General features: G+C 37.1%; 1 protein-coding gene across 6 annotated transcripts in view; it reads right to left on the bottom strand.

Moving 5' to 3' along the window:
- Window positions 1–17,907, bottom strand: part of RGS7 (regulator of G protein signaling 7) — a 173,300-nt gene that overhangs the window by 110,297 nt on the left and 45,096 nt on the right. The window lies entirely within an intron of this gene.

Raw genomic sequence — 17,907 nt, 5'->3', positions numbered from 1 at the left:
TGATTCCTATAAATATGAGGTGATGGTTAATAAAGATATTCAGATCCCCATCGTACACACGTACCTTTCATTTTTCCCATCCAGATGCATAACTTTAACTTTTCTTCCTCTAAAGCTCCATCCCACTCATTTCAGCTCACTTATCTACAGCTCTAAATTATTTTTAGGCACAAAGCCAGTTAGAAGATCTTGGGCCTCTCTCTCTCTCTCTTTCCCTCCCTCCCTCCCTCCCCCTCTCTCCCTCCCTCTCTGCCCTAGAAAGTAGGCAAGGACAAATCAATTTCAAAAATGTTGCCAAAAAATCCCAGGGACTTGCCAGGCCATTGCTAGGAAGCAAGACTTATTTGAAGGCATACATTTCTTCTTTTTTGCTTGCATTAACAGTCCAACTCAAAAGAAATACATGTACCACTCTGGATATGATTGGACATAATATTAGCATTCTGATGGTAAGATCCCATTTGGAATACTATGTCCAGTTATGGACACTACAGTTTTAAAGGGACAGTGGCAAATTTTTCAGAGGAGCACTAACAAGCTAGTATAGAGTTTGTAAATCACGGCCTATGCGGAACAATTAAAAGATCTGGATTTGTTTGACCTACAAAAGAGAGATGAATGAGAAGAGTTGAAGTCTCATCTCAAATTCATTTATCTAATGAGTTGTCTTACCCTTCAGGGAGAATTGACATTTTCTCCCTACCCCAAAGGGCAGAAACAGAACTACTGGGTGAAAAATGTAGGAGTGGTTCCCTCCTAAACATCAGGAGGAATTTTCCTATCTGTACAAGCTGTTGGCTAGTAAAATAATCTGTCATATGAAATGGCCAATTTCATTTAAAATGTCTTTTTTTAGTACATTTAAAGATTATTAAGTGGCCAAAGCCCATTTGTTCTCTTCTCTTCCCACTCTGGAGTCACCGATTCTCATTTTCAGAAATGAGATTAGATTTTTCCCCTTTCCAGACGGAACAGTCAAGTAGCTAATATAACCTTATGGCATCCTAAGCAGCAAAGCCATGGAGATGATCAGTCAATTATTGTTGCCATTTTTTCCAAAGTAATTGTGCGCTCATGTGTAGCCTTGAATATGCACATCTACCATTATTAGCACAAAAGTATTAGAAAAACAGAGAGGTTTCCTAGAAATAATTCACCTGCTGCTGCATGGACAACATGGGCAGATATGATTGCTTGCTTTCACCCAACTTACTTATTCCCATCCAACATGAACAGTAAACTGCACCTGGTGATAAATAGACAACTTATATGGTGGTTAAATATATGGAAAACAAACCAAATATGGCAGGTATTTAGGCCATTGATTCAGTTTTGGGTTCAATCAGAGTAATCATGTGCAGCCTATCTACTCTGAAATGTTTGATATGATTCATTCATGCAATTCTCTTCTTTACTTAATGATTGCAGGTATCATTATAATGGCCAACTAGCATGTGTAAACCCAAAGAGAGACCATCAACAATGAAGGGAAAAGAGAAAATGGAATCAACAATCAGTACGGAAATCAAACCAGGTTTAAATCTATTATTCTGAGTGATCCACTGAACAAAATCTGGCTTGCACATATTTCCTTAGCAACGCACATTAAAGAGACTAGGGAATCTTGTGTTTTGTTTTTCATTTCATACATATTTTGAACTAAGACTTGCTCTCTGGACAAGGCTATGCTGGGAGAGATAGAAAGAGCTGATCAGCAGCAAGGTGGATGGACTCAGTTACAATGATGATGATTATATCACTGAAGACCTGAAAAACCAGGTTAGAGATATGCATCATGGAGAAAAAAAAACATCTGTGTAATTACTTACCTCAACTGGATGGCACAAAATCAATCACCCTGTAATCTCTAGATTGGGAGCAGTTGCTTCCAAATACCAGTTGTATGGAAACGATATGAGAAGAAGGGTATGTTTCCTTTTCCTGTTTGCAAGGTAACTCAGGCATCTGGTTGGCCAATGTGAGAGACAGAATACTAGAGTAAATAGGTCTTGTTTCAGATAGCATAATACTGCTAGTACTAATAATACTTTGGTTGCTCTGGTGGATGATCAACACCAGAAAGTAAATAGGGTACACAATCCTGCCAGTTCTCTTTGAGGTTTTCTCAATATCCTTCCGTGCCTCTGAGGCACTAACTTGCAGCGATTGTAATCCTTCCTATTGAAATATTTTTGCAGGGTTGTGCAAAAAGAACTATATTAAATGCTTAGATCATGGGGCATGGGATTTTTTTTCTTTTCCTTTGCTAATATCCTCATGAAATGAAAAGAAGGACTTTGGGTGTCATGATAGCATTGTTCCAATATCTAAGGGGCTGCCACACAGAAGAGGGAATCAATCTACTCTACAGAGCACCTGAAAGGAGGACAAAAAGCAATGGGTGGAAACTAATCAAGGAGAGAAGCAACTTAGAACTAAGGAGAAATTTCCTGACAGTTAGAACAATTAATCAATGGAACAGCTTGCCTCCAGAAGTTGTGAATGCTCCAACACTGGAGATTTTTAAGAAGAGATTGGACAACCTTTTGTCTGAAATTGTTGCCCCTACTCCCAATAATGAGTTGGATGACTAAAAGTAAGTTTAAATTCTATGAAAATGCCACCTATAAAAAGAAAAGTGGAGTTGAGGATTGAGGTGAGGCCTGCTTTTAGAAGGGTCCTGCAACTGTCATTACTTTTGCAAATAAACATTCATAAGGAGCATGTTTCTATAGCTATATCTAGCATACCTGTAACTCTTTTAGAGACAGTTTGATTTGGTAATGATTTCACCATCCCCAAGCTTTAGTCACCACCCATGTTTTTTGTTGTTTCACACCCACTTCACTGAAGCCGCTTTGACTGACTACACTTCTTCATGTGATTCTTTCATAATGCCCTACCTTTGAATTTGATTGGAAGTCAGAAAGGTTGCAACCTGTCAGAGAAATCAATGTACAATGAACAAGAGGAAGTCTACACACAGCCTTGGCTGCCTCATAACCAAAGAGATGCAAGAATAGCACGTACCTCTCATGAAAGGGTATTAGAAATGCTTTTCTTTTAAAAAAAATGGAAATGAATTGGAAATCAAATTCCTGTTCTTTAAATTCAATGAGAATTGAAGGAAGTTTGCAGATTTTTTAAAATTATTATTATTATTACTATTACTATTTTTCTGGTGGCAGATTATTCCAGAAATCCCTACCTTTCTCAAGACATTCAGTTTAATTTCCTACTTACCCTCTTGCTTCAGCACTGATGGCCAGGATAGAAACCTGAATTAGCTCCATGAATTCTTCCATATATACATTTAGCAATGTATGAACATATACCCTTGACTGTCATACATCTACAGTAACTTTCACATACTTGTCAATATTAGATGCATTTCAGATCTGAACAATAAGATAATACACACTACACAAGCTGTTAGTGAAATACTGAGAAAATCCAGCAGATGGTTAAAATTATTAAATACTTACTATTAACATTTGAGTGCAAGGACATAACAATTTATGTAACATTATATAAGATTTATGTAACATTAATATTCCCTTGGTTACGACTGCTGTGATATAGTAGTTAAATTGCTGCCTAAGTACAGGGGTAGTTCCAAGTTTATGTCTCCAGCAGACCTGGTAGTTACTAACTAATTCTTCTAATTTCAGCTGAATAACTGAATAGGAAGATAAAATAAAAATCAGTGTCTTCAGTACTCAAGACAACTTTAGTTAAGTACTATCCTCTATTTCAGTTGACCTCCAAGAGTTATTAAGATAATACAAAGGAGACCTTAGCATGTGCTGCCTTAGCCTCCTATTTTAAAAATATAGGTAAATAGATCCTTTTGGAAAATAATCCCTCCTATGTTTCAATCAGTGTAAGAGAAGAGGTTGAACTTGGAGGCAGAGTCAAGAGAGGACTCAGCCTAGAATCATCATGACATGTTCACAAACGGTCCAACTCCAGTCACCCCTTGAATTCTGTTAACTGTTGTCTAGCACCAATTTAGTGCTGGTTGTTAGTTGACTAGATCATTGTGGGAATAGCTTAGGGAATAAATCTGAATTGAAACTGACTCTTCACACCTGACAATTAGCCCCTAAGGATCAATCAGTTCTAGATCTAATTCAATCAAAAGTTAGGCCTCAATTTGACAGTGTAAGTGTATTATGTTAATTTTTCTTGACCTGCAGGAACAAGGGAAGAGTGATCAGTTGGATTCTCCTGAAGTTCTTGAAAGATGACACTAGTATTAAGTTTGGGATTGTTCTGGATGAGTGTCTTGGTTGGGTATGGATGGTTCCACTCATAGTAGCAAAGAAGCATTCTGAATAGTACTACCAAAAGTATTTCAGAATTTATGAAAAAATACAGGGAATAGCTATTTCCCATGCCAGAGTTAACTATTTTGTTTTGACTCCAACTATAATACAGTGTGGCCAAATATAACAGTTTTCAAAACACTGCATAACTCTAAAAGGTTTAGAAATAATTTAAAATGTAACTATATAAAATTACCACACATATTAAAACTATGATGTATTGTATGGGGGAAAAAAATTCTAATGGTTTGATTGATTGATGGCATTCTGCTGAAAAGATTAGAAGATGGTTTGAGTGAAGCAATCTCTTAAATCACATCTTTTTCACACAAACAGTTCTGATTTATAAACTGTTCCTCCATATGCCAATTTACTGTTAGCAAGTTGACATAATTTAGCTTTTTCATTCCTTCAGAGGAAATTATTATTCAGAAAAGGTAAATCATTTTCAGAGGTCTGGACGCTAAATAACTTCTGCCTGTAGAAAATGATTAGCAAGAAGGCTGGTATATTATCTGAAGACAATAAGGCAGGACGTTAGCACATAAACAGAATTACATAGAGGGTACTAGTAAAATATTGAAAGCATGATTTAATTTCAGTAATGTCCCATGCCAAATCATTTTGTATGGATATTAGAAATGCCCCTTTTTTCCAAGTTAATTATCAGCAATGTATGTGTACTTCTCTTAGAACAGTGTATGTAAGTACCACCTCTTGATTCCAGGAAACAAGAAGAACATTATGAGAGATTGTGATCTGAATATTTTTAAGGCACTCTTAAAATGTAGAATTAAATGTGTGTTGCTCTTTATTTTGATATTATTTATTAATGTTAATTATATTGCCATTACAAATGGTACATACCAGATCACAACATCTTGCAACGGTGAAATAGCATATCTCCATGAAAAATTATACTAATTTAATTATAGAGAGAAGTTCCTTTTAATGCCCATGTTCCCAAGACAGATATCTTGCAAATGAATATTTAAATGCTAATCAAAACCCTGAGCCATCCCCATTCCTACAGGCATGCAGTCTCAGTCCGCTTGGAAAGAACAAAGATGGAAAGGCTGAGAGACTGTAGACTTTTACTGTCATCCACAATAGCACATCATTCATAATAACTACTGGAGTCCATTGGTCTCTTCAAGACCAACATTTTATTTTCAAGGTAGGCAAAGTGCACTCATTTGTTTCTATCCATTTAAATCAAGAACTGGTGACATTTTTTCAGACCCATTGACTAGAACAGGGGTCTCCAACCTTGGCAACTTTAAGACTTGTGGACTTCAACTCCCAGAATTCCTCAGCCACCTGGCTGAGGAATTCTGGGAGTTGAAGTCCACAAGTCTTAAAGTTGCCAAGGTTGGAGACCCCTGGACTAGAAAGCCTGGACCATATTTTAGAGTAGGCAGGGCCATATTGAAGAACTGCATTGAATAAGGATTTAAAAATGACTTGTATAATACAATTTTGCCTCTCCTCTTTGTGTCAGCTTCAAAGTTTCAGTTTAATGATAAATTAAAAAGTAATGTTCTAATTAGTATAATATGTACTGAAAGAAGATAAATGGGGAAAACATTTAGGCTGAAGAGTGAGGAGTGGTTGACTTGCTGGGGCTGTATGTCACATATGTACGTGGGAAGTGAAATGAAGGAACAAAATAAATAACAATTAATTGTAGTTGTTATGTATTGATATTGTAGTTTTTGCAGCATATGGTATCAAAGCATGAGAGCATTCCAGATAACCTTTATGGTATGCTTTGAAACTGTCACAAGTATTTAATATCATAGATATATGTGGGTGGTACTAATTAATTTAGTATAAAAGGAAATCCCTTAATTGCAACAGGTATTTACAAGAATTTACATTTGCTAGGCATGCAATTTTGAATACAATTCAGTTACTTAAATAGAAGCTTATTTTATTTTTCATAAAAAAAATCTTGTATATATTTACCAATTATTTTGACCAATTGTTTTTGTTAGAATTATTGCAAAGTGCTTTGTTTAAATTGGAAATGATACATAAATAATTAAAATAAACATTATTAAGATTCAACAAGAGGTAAACATTATGATTTTTAATGCACAGATCAGTTTTTATTTTGCAACCTGAACTATTTATGGGTTTTTTTGTATAGCCGTTGAAAATATGTTGTAGAACATAACCTAACAAACAATATTTTTGGAAACTGTTCAAGGAGAGAACTGTCCTACAGAATCATATGATTCTTTGCTTATTTATTTTACAATATTATACACTTTCCCAATCACACAGTGTTATAATTAAAAAAACACATTAAGACTTAATTTATACAGAAACAAAAAGAAGAGGAATGAAGATAGAAAAATATGTTCAGATGATGCTATTTCTGTTATAGTAACTCTGCTTTGGATATAAGTTTCCTATATTAGTGTTATTATGGAAATCTCTATTTCTCTTTTGGTAGCTGATCATATTCTGTTATATTATATATCAATGGTAGGAAACTAACAGGGGATCAGTATCAGTAGAAAAGACCCCTTGTTTTTTTTTTTTTATCACAAAAACCTGATGCTCAAAGAATATTCAATGGTTTGAAAAAATTACCTCATTTTCAATTTGATCATTGCTAGAAGTCTTAACTGCAGACTGTTTAGAACTTTGAAATGTATATTCATTTATGCATTTCCTTTTTTCATAACAATCAAAGTTCATTATTAGTAATTGAATCATATGACACAGCATGAATATGTTTTGATCAGAATTCAAGAAAAGTATCTTCTTTTGGGTAAATTCTTTTTTATCTCATTTTTTTCTTTTTGCACATAAAATATAATTTAATAAAGGAAACAACAAGAAAGAAATCCTGAACAGATTATAGAAAAGTGATGCTTGAATTAAATATCCAAATTATTCCAGCAAGCATATGTGATTTTTGCTTCCGGTGTTTTTTTTTTAATTTAAGGTAAGGAATTATAATTTAGTGCATGCAAATTGTCATAATGATACCAGTTGGGGGTTTACAATTACTTACAAATGTGCAAGAAAGAAGCAAAATGTGCTAAATAAACAATGGGAAAATTAAATGAGCTTTTAAAATAGGTTTCTATGTCTCTGTGTATAAAATATCATTTCTTAATTTTGAAAGTCATGCTGGTATCGTCATTCAAAAACCCCATAAAAAATAAAAGATGCTAAAACTTTGCTTTTTAGAAAGCCATTTCACTAAAACATTTTCATGGGATTGAACAGCTATGCAGATCATCCGAGTCTAATGGAAGTTGCAAAAAAACATCATTAACCTAAGCAGACTGCACAGGTAGACCATCACAAAATACCATTTATGTAACTCATTAAAAATGATCAGTGAGGCATTCTAGAGCCACTGAGATTAAGAAAATGCTTGACTGTCTGTTCATAGTTGGCTGCATCTTATGCATCACAAATCTTTGGGGGCTCATTTGTCAGAAGTGCTCCAAGAGCGACAATGTTTAGGAGAGGCAGCCGAGTTGGAAGTTTGCAGTTATATTCAACTCTTGTTCTGCAGCATTTAGATGACAAAGTTTGGTTTGCTGTAGATTCAACAGCAAATCTCAGATGTGAAGCTTCATGAGGATGCAATCGTGCTTATGATCTCTTGGGTGGCACTAATTAAGTTAAGCTAATGATTTATTAGCTACCTCTTACAGATTATTTGTTATAGGAATCCTTATGTGGACTCCCAGGTCTTGTGAAAGTATGTGAATAATGTGTTTGTGCAACAAAAATTTCATCTGTACACTCTGATATGCCATAATTTGTTTAACCACAATTTGACTAAGACATGGTTGGCTGGATCAACATCAGGGTAGGCCAAAACCAAATTAATTAGATTGTGGCTTGGCCTGACAGGAAAACAAAACAATTATCCAGAATCATCATTCACATTGAACCAAACATGTTTATTTGCAGCTTAGATTGTTGAACAAATCCAGTTGCAGTACTTGTGCAGACCATGGATTATGGTTTAGCTTGATGTGCAAACACAGTCAATCATGGTGTATGCCATGATTACCATGAAATTTAAACCTTGTTCTATTACATGGCATGTTTTACCTTACAGCATTTAGATGTTAAAATGGGGTTAAATACAGTACTTTGTTCTTTATTCCCTGGAGAAATAATTATAACTGTTCCTATTATTAATTTATGTTTGGAGCAATAAACCATAGTTTGTGGCAGGTCTCTTAGAATGGAATCTGCTTAAATCATTCTATCTGCTCATGCTCTGACCTACACATCATAAAGGTTAGACATCTAAAACTGCATGTATTTCACCACTTCTTCAAATCAATATCTTTAACATGAGATATTAAGTTTGCAACTCCTTGAATTCTCAGCCAGGCTAACTATCATACCAGGAAGAAACCAAGTTAGTTGAAAAGTTTGCATTAATTTTGTTTAAAGCCTTAGTTTATATAGCAACCATGTCATGTCAATAAAAACAGAAACTCAGGACTAGCGAGAAAGCTGGTTCAGCCAAGCCATCAATGACAGTACTGCCTGCAGTTTTTCAGGGAAGCCAGAAAAGCACTTCTTTTTTTTAATTAACCAATTTTGCTTTTTGCATCAATAGAGGCTGAACTTATGGCATGTAATTAGAGTAATAAACCTTGCAATTCACATTTTAAAAAACAGTGCAAAGAATGCCGTGATAATAAAACAATGACAACAATAATGTGTTGAAGCAGCAATCTATTCATGTTTACTGATCCACTTGCAACACTGCTGTTTGGAAGACCAAGAAGTGGGCTTCATTGGCTTCCCAGCACCAACAGTACCTGCAGTTACCTGACTGAAATCCTTCCTGCTCTTCCATAAACTCAGAGGAGTAGGAAGAGAAGAGAGAGAAGCAGAAACAGGATACACCATAAATCTATCTTATGATAATGTGGTTCCCATTGAAAAAGTGCCAGTGTTACATTCTGAATTAATCAGAATCGCTCATCTGGTACAAACAGCACAATGGTCATAAATCTGAATCTGAATCTGCACTGTTCCTATGAATTATTTGTTGATTCTTCTGTCACAGAAGCTTTTTATGTTAACCACCCCATGCAAGAAATGTGAAAGCTTGCAATAGTACTTGTAAGAGGAAATTACCTTTATTTTTCCTGGGCGAGCAAATCAGTCTAGAATCAGTGTGAATTCCTACTAATTTTGAAGAGTAAATTGATTAGATGGAGAATTTCAAGCTGATTTGATTAATGATCTAATTCAGATTTCCAAATAATTATGAGAAAATGAATCTGTACAAATGAAAAAGAAAAAGAAAAGCTACCAGATCTCAGCTTTTTAATCCATTTGGCGCTCTCCTATACAATTGAAAAGACTGTGTCCCCTTTGAACTGATTATTTGAATTACAGTACATATTCATTTAGACCAGGGCTGTCAAACTCCTGCCCCATGGGCCGGATGCGTCATGTGCTGGCCACACCCCCTCCCGGTTTAGTGAAGTGGGAAAAAGTCCCGATATGTCACATGATGCTGCCATGATGACATGAGTTTGACACCTCTGATTTAGACTTACTTTGCTTGCCTGGTAATTGGTTATTCCAACAAGTTGAAAAATAGATCGTTTAATAGTTAATTTACATCTAAATACATTGCACAGCATTGTGGCATTAATTTCAGTGACATTTACTACCCTATATCATAGTTAAGATATGTATGGTACAATATTAATCCAAATTCTTAATCTCAAACTGTTTAGATTTTCTGACATTTCCTCATAAATAATCCATAGATCTGCTCTGAGTGTATGTGTGAGTGGGTTTTACTCTCAGATCATCAGATATTTTCTTTTATCATAGGAATGAGCAAGCTAGTCCATCAGGTCCCCTATCCTTCCCGTTCCCATTTTCGTAGTCATTATATCCTCCTTGGATTACACCCTCAATATTTGGCACCTCCAAATATTTATTTATATTTATATATATTTTAAGAGCAAAAAATAGGCATGACATGCCCCCATGGGACTTTAAAAACTGCACCCACTTCCATGGAATTTTAAAAAAATGGAATTAAAATTTTCCAAACCATCATAAGAGGACCCGCTTTAAAAAAATGTCCAAACACCACCACCACCCCACAAGTAATATATATTCAACACTTGTTTCACCCTCTTCAGCTCTTGCAGGTAAAAATAGCATAGCATTGCAAAGCACAACATATAAATAGCAAAAATGTATCACCCATTACGAAAAAAAGTCATATATTCTAAGACAGTCGTGGCTAACCTTTTTGGACTCCCGTGCTGAAAATTGCATGCAGAAGGCAACATATGTGGGTCCTTCCCCGCCCCCTGTGCATGCGTGCACAATATCCCCTGCCCCTTACCTGCACTGTGCATCCGTGTGCCTCCCAGTTAATTTTTTTGACCCGTCTGAGGCCTTTTTCAGCCTCCCAGAGGCTCGAGGGAAGCCTCTGCAGCATTTGTCGAGGGAAGCCTCTGCAGCATTTGGAGGTTGAAAAATGGGCCTATTTCATCACTTCCGGTATTTCTGGAAATACAGGAAGTGACAAAACGGGTCTGCTTTTTGGCCTCCAAAGGCTGCAGAGGCTTCCCTTGAGCCCCGGAAAGGCCAAAAAAGACCTCAAATGGGCTGAAAATCAGCTGGGAGGCGCTCCATACGCAGTGAGGTAAGTTTGGCTGGGGCTCATATGCCTGCACAAATGGTTCTGCGTGCCACCTGTGGATGCTATAGGTTCGCCATCATGGTTCTAAGCTCAATTTTTTTCCAGTTAGCAGGGAATTTAAAATGCCTTGTACAAAGGATATGTCTGTTTTTATACTCCTTAGCTAATTGCAAGCAAAGATACAAAGGATTGTATTGGTAATTCTGAGAATATTTTCTGGACATTCTCAAAAATGCCGTTAGACCGGAGGCGGTATTCAGCAGTTTCTGACCAGTTCTGGAGAACCAGTAGTGGAAATTTTGAGTAGTTTGGAGAACTGGCAAATACCACCTCTGACTGGCCCTGCCCCCATCTATTCACTGCCTCCTGAGTCCCAGCTGATGGGCTGGGTGGTCTTTTGTTGCCCTGCACAGGAGAACAGAGCTGGAAATCAGATTAGTAGGGTGGGGAGGGAATATGATTTTGCAGTAACCTTCCCCCAGGAATGGGGAGGGAATACAGATTTTACATTATCCTTCCCCCAGGAGTGGGGAGGCAATGGAAATCTTACAGTAACCTTCCCCTGCCACGCTCACCAAGCCACACCATGCCCACCAAGCCACACCCACAGAACTGGTAGTAAAAAAAATGAATCCCATCACTGTGTTAGATACACAACATGATTGCCACAAAGGATAGCCAAACATCCATTTTACAAATGTTAAACCAGCTTCAGGATGTTCTCTATCACCCATTTGGGATCCAGAGGCCTTCCTATAGATAAATATGGTTCTAATGTCTCAACTGGGCATGGTTACCAGGACGTGTCCTCCTTTTTGTCCTCACATCCTCCGTCCAGCAGGCATAGCCTTAAAATTTATTATTGTCTGATTTTTTTTAATATTTACTCAGTTTCTCTTCCTGATTAGCTTTTGTGACATAGTGCTTCTCTAATAAATATTACATACAGCTGGAGCTCAGCTGTGAAACCTTAATTAGTATTGTCACACACGCACACGCACACACACACACATGCCCTACTGCCTGCCAGCAAAAAGACTTTAATCAGTTACACATTGAAGGCTTCTTTTTTTTACCACTTCAGCATATTCCTGAATTGGAGAAATTAGCCTTCCTGATGCTGTAAAATAATTTCATATGCATACTGATTTTTTCTTTTGCCACTAATTCACCGTAATTTTTGTTGCAATTGCCAAGAAAGTTAGTTAGTTCCTCAATTTAAAGAATTCCCTACTTTTCACTGAAATGAGATAGTCCGTACCTGAGGACTTGAGCACCGTGTTCTGTTGATGCAGCCCACAAATGGGTGAAGTGCCACTCCCTCCCAGTAGGAGGAAGATCGTGCAATATAAATTCAGTACAAAATAACTCATTTTCCAATGTTCTTTGTTTCACCAACAAAAAAGATGGAATTGGATGAATGAAGCCTTTGGGAGACAAACCATTTCCCAAATTATCCTGCTGAAATTCAACAATTTTGCTTTTTAGGAGGTTAATGTGTGGAAATGGAAAGGCTTGCTTCCTCGAAGCCTCTGACTCATTCCCGCCATTCAATCACTCCAAAACTGCAAAGAAATTGGCAAAAATCAAACCACTGCTTGAAATGATGTCGCAACACCAGAAGGCCGTGTCTCTCTCCTTTCAGCTTCAGAGAATTTGCAACTCCTGGCCAGCAAACAGTTCGCCACCCCTACCAGTATAGTGTTCATGTTTTCTGAATGTGCTTGGTCTTCAGCAAGATATCCTTGCATCTCCACAGCAAAGTGCTAACCCAGAAACCACAAGTCAGCTCTTTTTCATCAGAATGTCACTCTATAATCAAAACACAGCCAGTCCTCAGGTTAAGATTGCCCCAGTTTATGGGAGGACCCATAAAGAATGCAGTTTAAGAAAACGTTTAAAATAATAAAAAAAAACCACTTAAGAATGTGTTTTTCATGCTGCAAAATTTGAGTTAAATACATAATGATACAAATACATAATGATTCGAGTTAAATACACAAAATAAATGTTTCTTTTTGTGCAGGTCAAACTAGACATTTTGCTAACTTCTCCCAAACAAATCAAAAGGTCAGAATAGTTACGGTATAGCGTACTCTCTATTTTTTAATCAGACCAAGGCATACATATGGAAATCTCAACATGGATTAGGACTGTTATATAATGATATTTGAGTTATTATAGGGCTATCATATTTTGGACTGCAAAATTCAGATGACCAATAAGAGGCGATGAAGAATAGGGTTTTCTCCATCTCCTTGCTGTCATGTAGTGGTCATTTGGAGTTTTTCAGACTAGCAGTGGTGGGATTTTAAAAAAATTACTACCAGTTCTGTGGGCGTGGCTTGATGGGCATGGCAGGGGAAGGGTACTGTAAAATCCCCATTCCCAGCCAATCAGCTGGGACTTGGGATGCAGAGAATAGATAAGGGCGGGGCCAGTCAGAGGTGGTATTTGCCAGAACTGGTCAGAAAGCCCTCATTATTAATTATATCTTGTTCCCTCATTCTTTTTCTTCTCTCCAGGTACTGCATTATACTCTGAAACATTCGAATTATATAAATCCTCATATCTTAAATCTCAATAATCTCCTTGAAGAAACAAAAAAGAAAATTTGTTGATTTTATCACAAGAGAAAGATGCAAACTTCATCTTGCCAAGAAAAAGCTCCTTAATTAGTGCTACCTTTGGTGAGATGAAGAGTATTGCAAAGAGAGTCAATGTCTAATGTCTAATTCTATGAATAGGTGTTTCATATGTTTCATATGTCCCAGTTTTCAACCCAGTGTTTTTTTCCTAATTTTTAAATCCAACTTCTCATAATTATATACCTCAAAGCAGGAGAAGCAATTTTCTGCTGAAAACCTATGATTATTAGATAATTTCTATGTTCTCTTCTATGTTCTCTTCAGCTGTGCAAACTTGCAAATTTCTTGATTCCACTAAAGAAACCTTGGGAGCTAGACTGGTGTCTTGGTTAACGCATCAGATTAGAAACTGTGAATTCTAATCTTGCCTTAAGCTAGCTAAATGGCTTTGGGCCAAACCTAGGATGAAGGCAGTAGCAAATCACTTTGAAAATCTTGCCAAGAAAATTCAATGACAAGAACAAGATAAAATCAAACACGTGCGCGCACACACACACACACACACACACATACACACAGAGGTTTGCCTCTTTTTCTAAACTATTCGGAATCTTTCAAAATTTTAAATATCAGCCATATGACTAAAGCAACACCACTACCTTGAAGACCAATACACATTCTTTTAAGGCAGAAGTTAATAAACCTTCCAGGATCTGGATAACAGTGTTCTTCTAGCTATGTCGCCTACCTCTGGAGAAGCAAGAGGCCCACCAAGAGGCTCAGAACATCAGCAACCCAAAGAAATAAACCCTATTAACTAGCAGAGAAAGAACCTTGCTACCTTGTCCCTGATATAAAAGTTTCCAACCTGAGACATTGAGTTAAGGTTCCTTAGTCCTGAGGAACACCAGCAGCAGCTAGACAATAACAAGGGAAGTACAATAATACTTGCTTGCTAGAAGAGGCACCTCAAAAAAAAACAGATCCAGGAAACTACAGATCAATCAGTCTGACATAAATACTTGGGAAGATTGTGGAGAAGATGATCAAGCAACAGATCTGTGAACACTAGAAGCAAGCAAACAGAAGCCAATACAGATTTGTCAAAAACAGATTAAATTTCTTATTTCATTCTTTGACAAAGTGATTAAATTAGTGGACCAGTGAAATGCAGCAGACATCGTATACACTTGGATTTCAGTAAGGTATTTGACAAAGTAGATCACAACCTACTTCTTGATAAGCTAAAAAAAAAATGTGGGGTAGATGGCATTAGCACCAGATGGATTTGTAACTGGCTGACAAACTGCACCCACTGTGTAGTCCTTAATGGAATTACATCTATGTGGAGGGAAGTAAGTAAGTGGGGTATCCCAAGTTTCTGTTTTAGACCCAATATTCGTCAACACTTCATAAACAATGTAAATGAGGGAATAGGAGAACTCATCAAATTTGCAGATGACACTAAACTGGCAGGAATATCAATACTCCAGAAGATAGGTTCAAGATCCAGATGGATCTATTGAACACTGGGCCCTATCTAAGAAAATGAAATTCAGTGTAGAGAAAACTGAGGTTTTATGCTTAGGTAAGAAAAATCAAATGTACAGATACAGATTATGTGAAACCTGGCTCAATAGCAGTAACTGTGAGAGGGATCTGGGAGTCAATCACTTAAATATGAGCCAAACTAAAAAATGAGAAAAGCAACCTAGAACTAAATTTCTAGATAAATTTCCTAACAGTGAGAACAATTAACCAATGGAATGGCTTGCCTTAAGAAGTTGTGGGTGCTCCATCATTGGAGGTTTTTAAGAAGAGACTGAACAGCCACTTGTCTGGAATGGTATAGGGTCTCCTGCCTGAGCAGGGGATTTCCAAGACCCCTTCAACTCTGTTACTCAGTTATTCTATTATTCCAGTAAACTAAAGTTGTGCCTGGGTGGGAAGTGAAGAAGCCTTGCACTACAGAGGGGAGATTGTTTTTTTTTTTTCTATTATAGTGGCCTTAATTTAAAAGCAGCCTTTTTAAAAAAAAACATAGTTTTTTCAGTGTAGCCTGAAGAGTTGCATTACATTTTTACGGGAGTGGCATTTCTTTCTCAGGCTCACATAGAAATGTAGCAAAGTGGCCTGCTTAAATGAATAACTGAGACGTTCTGGGTTTGCATCAAGTCTGTCGTCTGTTTTCCAAGTCATTTTTGAACTGTCCATAGTTGTATTAATGAGGCTATATTTTATTGATGGCATGGTGCAATTGCTCAACTCTCAAGATCAGATTTCAGCATTCTGACATAAGATTACATGACAAATTGTTCTAGCCTCTAGAAGCTAGGCTAGAGAGCAAAGCAATCTTTACTGTATATATTGCAAGTAGAATTCTTAATACATATACTGTAATACACAGGAGTGTATCTTGCTTCAAATTTGCAAAGCAAAATAGTTGTGCATATAGAGACAACTGGGAGTATTTTATGGAACAGCTTCATAAACCTGGAAAAATATATGATGTGAATCTTTGGAATCTCCAGCTTAAATGAATGGATTAGCCATTAAAACCATAAATATAAAAGATCTCACAATCATAACCATCCCTATGGAAAACTGGAGTTTTTACAAGAGAAACTGGAAATCCAAGCTGACTAATCAATAGCCTGAGATTACTTGCTTATGCATGCTCCATATGATTCCCCCACATCCTATTTAATATAAATCTGACCCACAGGTGCTCCTAGCTTCCAATGTGAAGTAACACTAAGCATACATTTTTGGCATACCCTTTGCATGAAAATATACTATGGGATGAGGAAAAGTTTTCATGAGGGCCACATTGATGATTTGCAAAAGATGCTGGGGAAACCAAGATTCAAATCCACCCTCAACTGCAGAAGCTCTCTGCATTCCTTTAGTCTAGTCACTTTCTCTTAAAACAGATTTGTTGATGTGGTAAAAAAATAGAGGGAATGCCATATATGCCTTTCTTGAACTCCTGAATGGGTGTTATAAATCTATCCATGAAATAAATAACAAAAGGGTTAAGTAGTTGAGGAAATCAGGGAGCCACACGTACCTCCAAGATGCCATTTTCTATATATGGCATTTCATTCCAAGCTTTGCTAGTAGAAAGTCAGGGGGCAGTGCTCATCACAATCATGAACTCCTTAAGGCAGTGGTCGGGGAACAGGGGTAAATTACCCCAAATTTAAGGGCATAAGAGCCTAGATAAATCATATATGATATAACCACTAACAGTTTCTCATTTAGAACTTTTAAGTTTTTTTATCTCTGCACTGACGCCTCTGTTCCTGTGACATAAGTCACTGTGTCATACTACCCCATATTGTAGTAGTAACTGCACTCATGAATAAAGTACGTACAGCCACCATGAGAATAAACATTAATGTGCTTAGTTGGCTACGTAAAAGGCTGCAATTACTGTGCTGACAATAAATACACACCCCATATCATCTTTTTTCTTAATACTCTAAGGATGCCAAGTACAGGAAAAGGCTTCAATGACCCATTCAAGGAGTATCGCTCCATTTTGGCTTGTGTTTCTTGAACTATAGCTTCGACTGCTGAGCAAACTGTTTTTAAATTGAAGAAGTTTCCAAAAACCATCCTGAATCTGTGGTTGACCTGCTGAAACAGGAGAATAATGGAATCATTTCTGGATGGGACACAAAAGCTTCTCCCATAAGGCATAGCACCATGGATGCTCTTCACCATTCCAGAAGTAGCTCCGCGGCTGGATGGTCTCATGCCTTTCTTTTTGTTCATCAATTAAGCTGATTTATTTCTCATTCAGCTGCAATATACAGTATCTAGAATCATATAAAAATCTCTTCAGAGTTTGTGACATATTGTTTTGCTGTTTCATTGTGCTACCTGGCTTCTAGCAACCATTACTCTATCCCTCTTCTCCCCAGAGTTTTACTATTTTTTCCTGGTGTCTCCAAGCATTCTAAGTAACACCTCCCCGCCCCCTCCTGCAGTCGTTTTAGCAACACATGTTGAGGAAACTACCTGGTTGCAAAAATACTATTATCTATCCTTTATGGCAGGGGTGTCAAACTCACGTCATCACGGCGGTGTGACATTATATATCAGAACTTTTTTTCCCTTTACTAAATTGGGCGTGGGTGTGGCCAGTGCGTGATGCCTCCGGCCCATTGGCCGGAAGTTTGACAACCCTGCTTCATGATAAGCACAATTTTTAAATGTGCATAGGCCTAGCTTGTTCACAGTCTGGAGGTTTCTCACCGCTCAGAAAAGTCTGGAAACCATGAAATGAATTGCTATGGGGCATGCTGCTTGA

The sequence above is a fragment of the Pseudonaja textilis genome, chromosome 1 (genome assembly GCF_049901715.1).
Source record: "Pseudonaja textilis isolate UNSWEBS1 chromosome 1, rPseTex1.2, whole genome shotgun sequence".
In the NCBI taxonomy this organism is placed as follows: Eukaryota; Metazoa; Chordata; class Lepidosauria; order Squamata; family Elapidae; genus Pseudonaja; species Pseudonaja textilis.
Note: the sequence above shows the minus strand (reverse complement) of the source record. Positions and strands in the feature narration are given on the sequence as shown.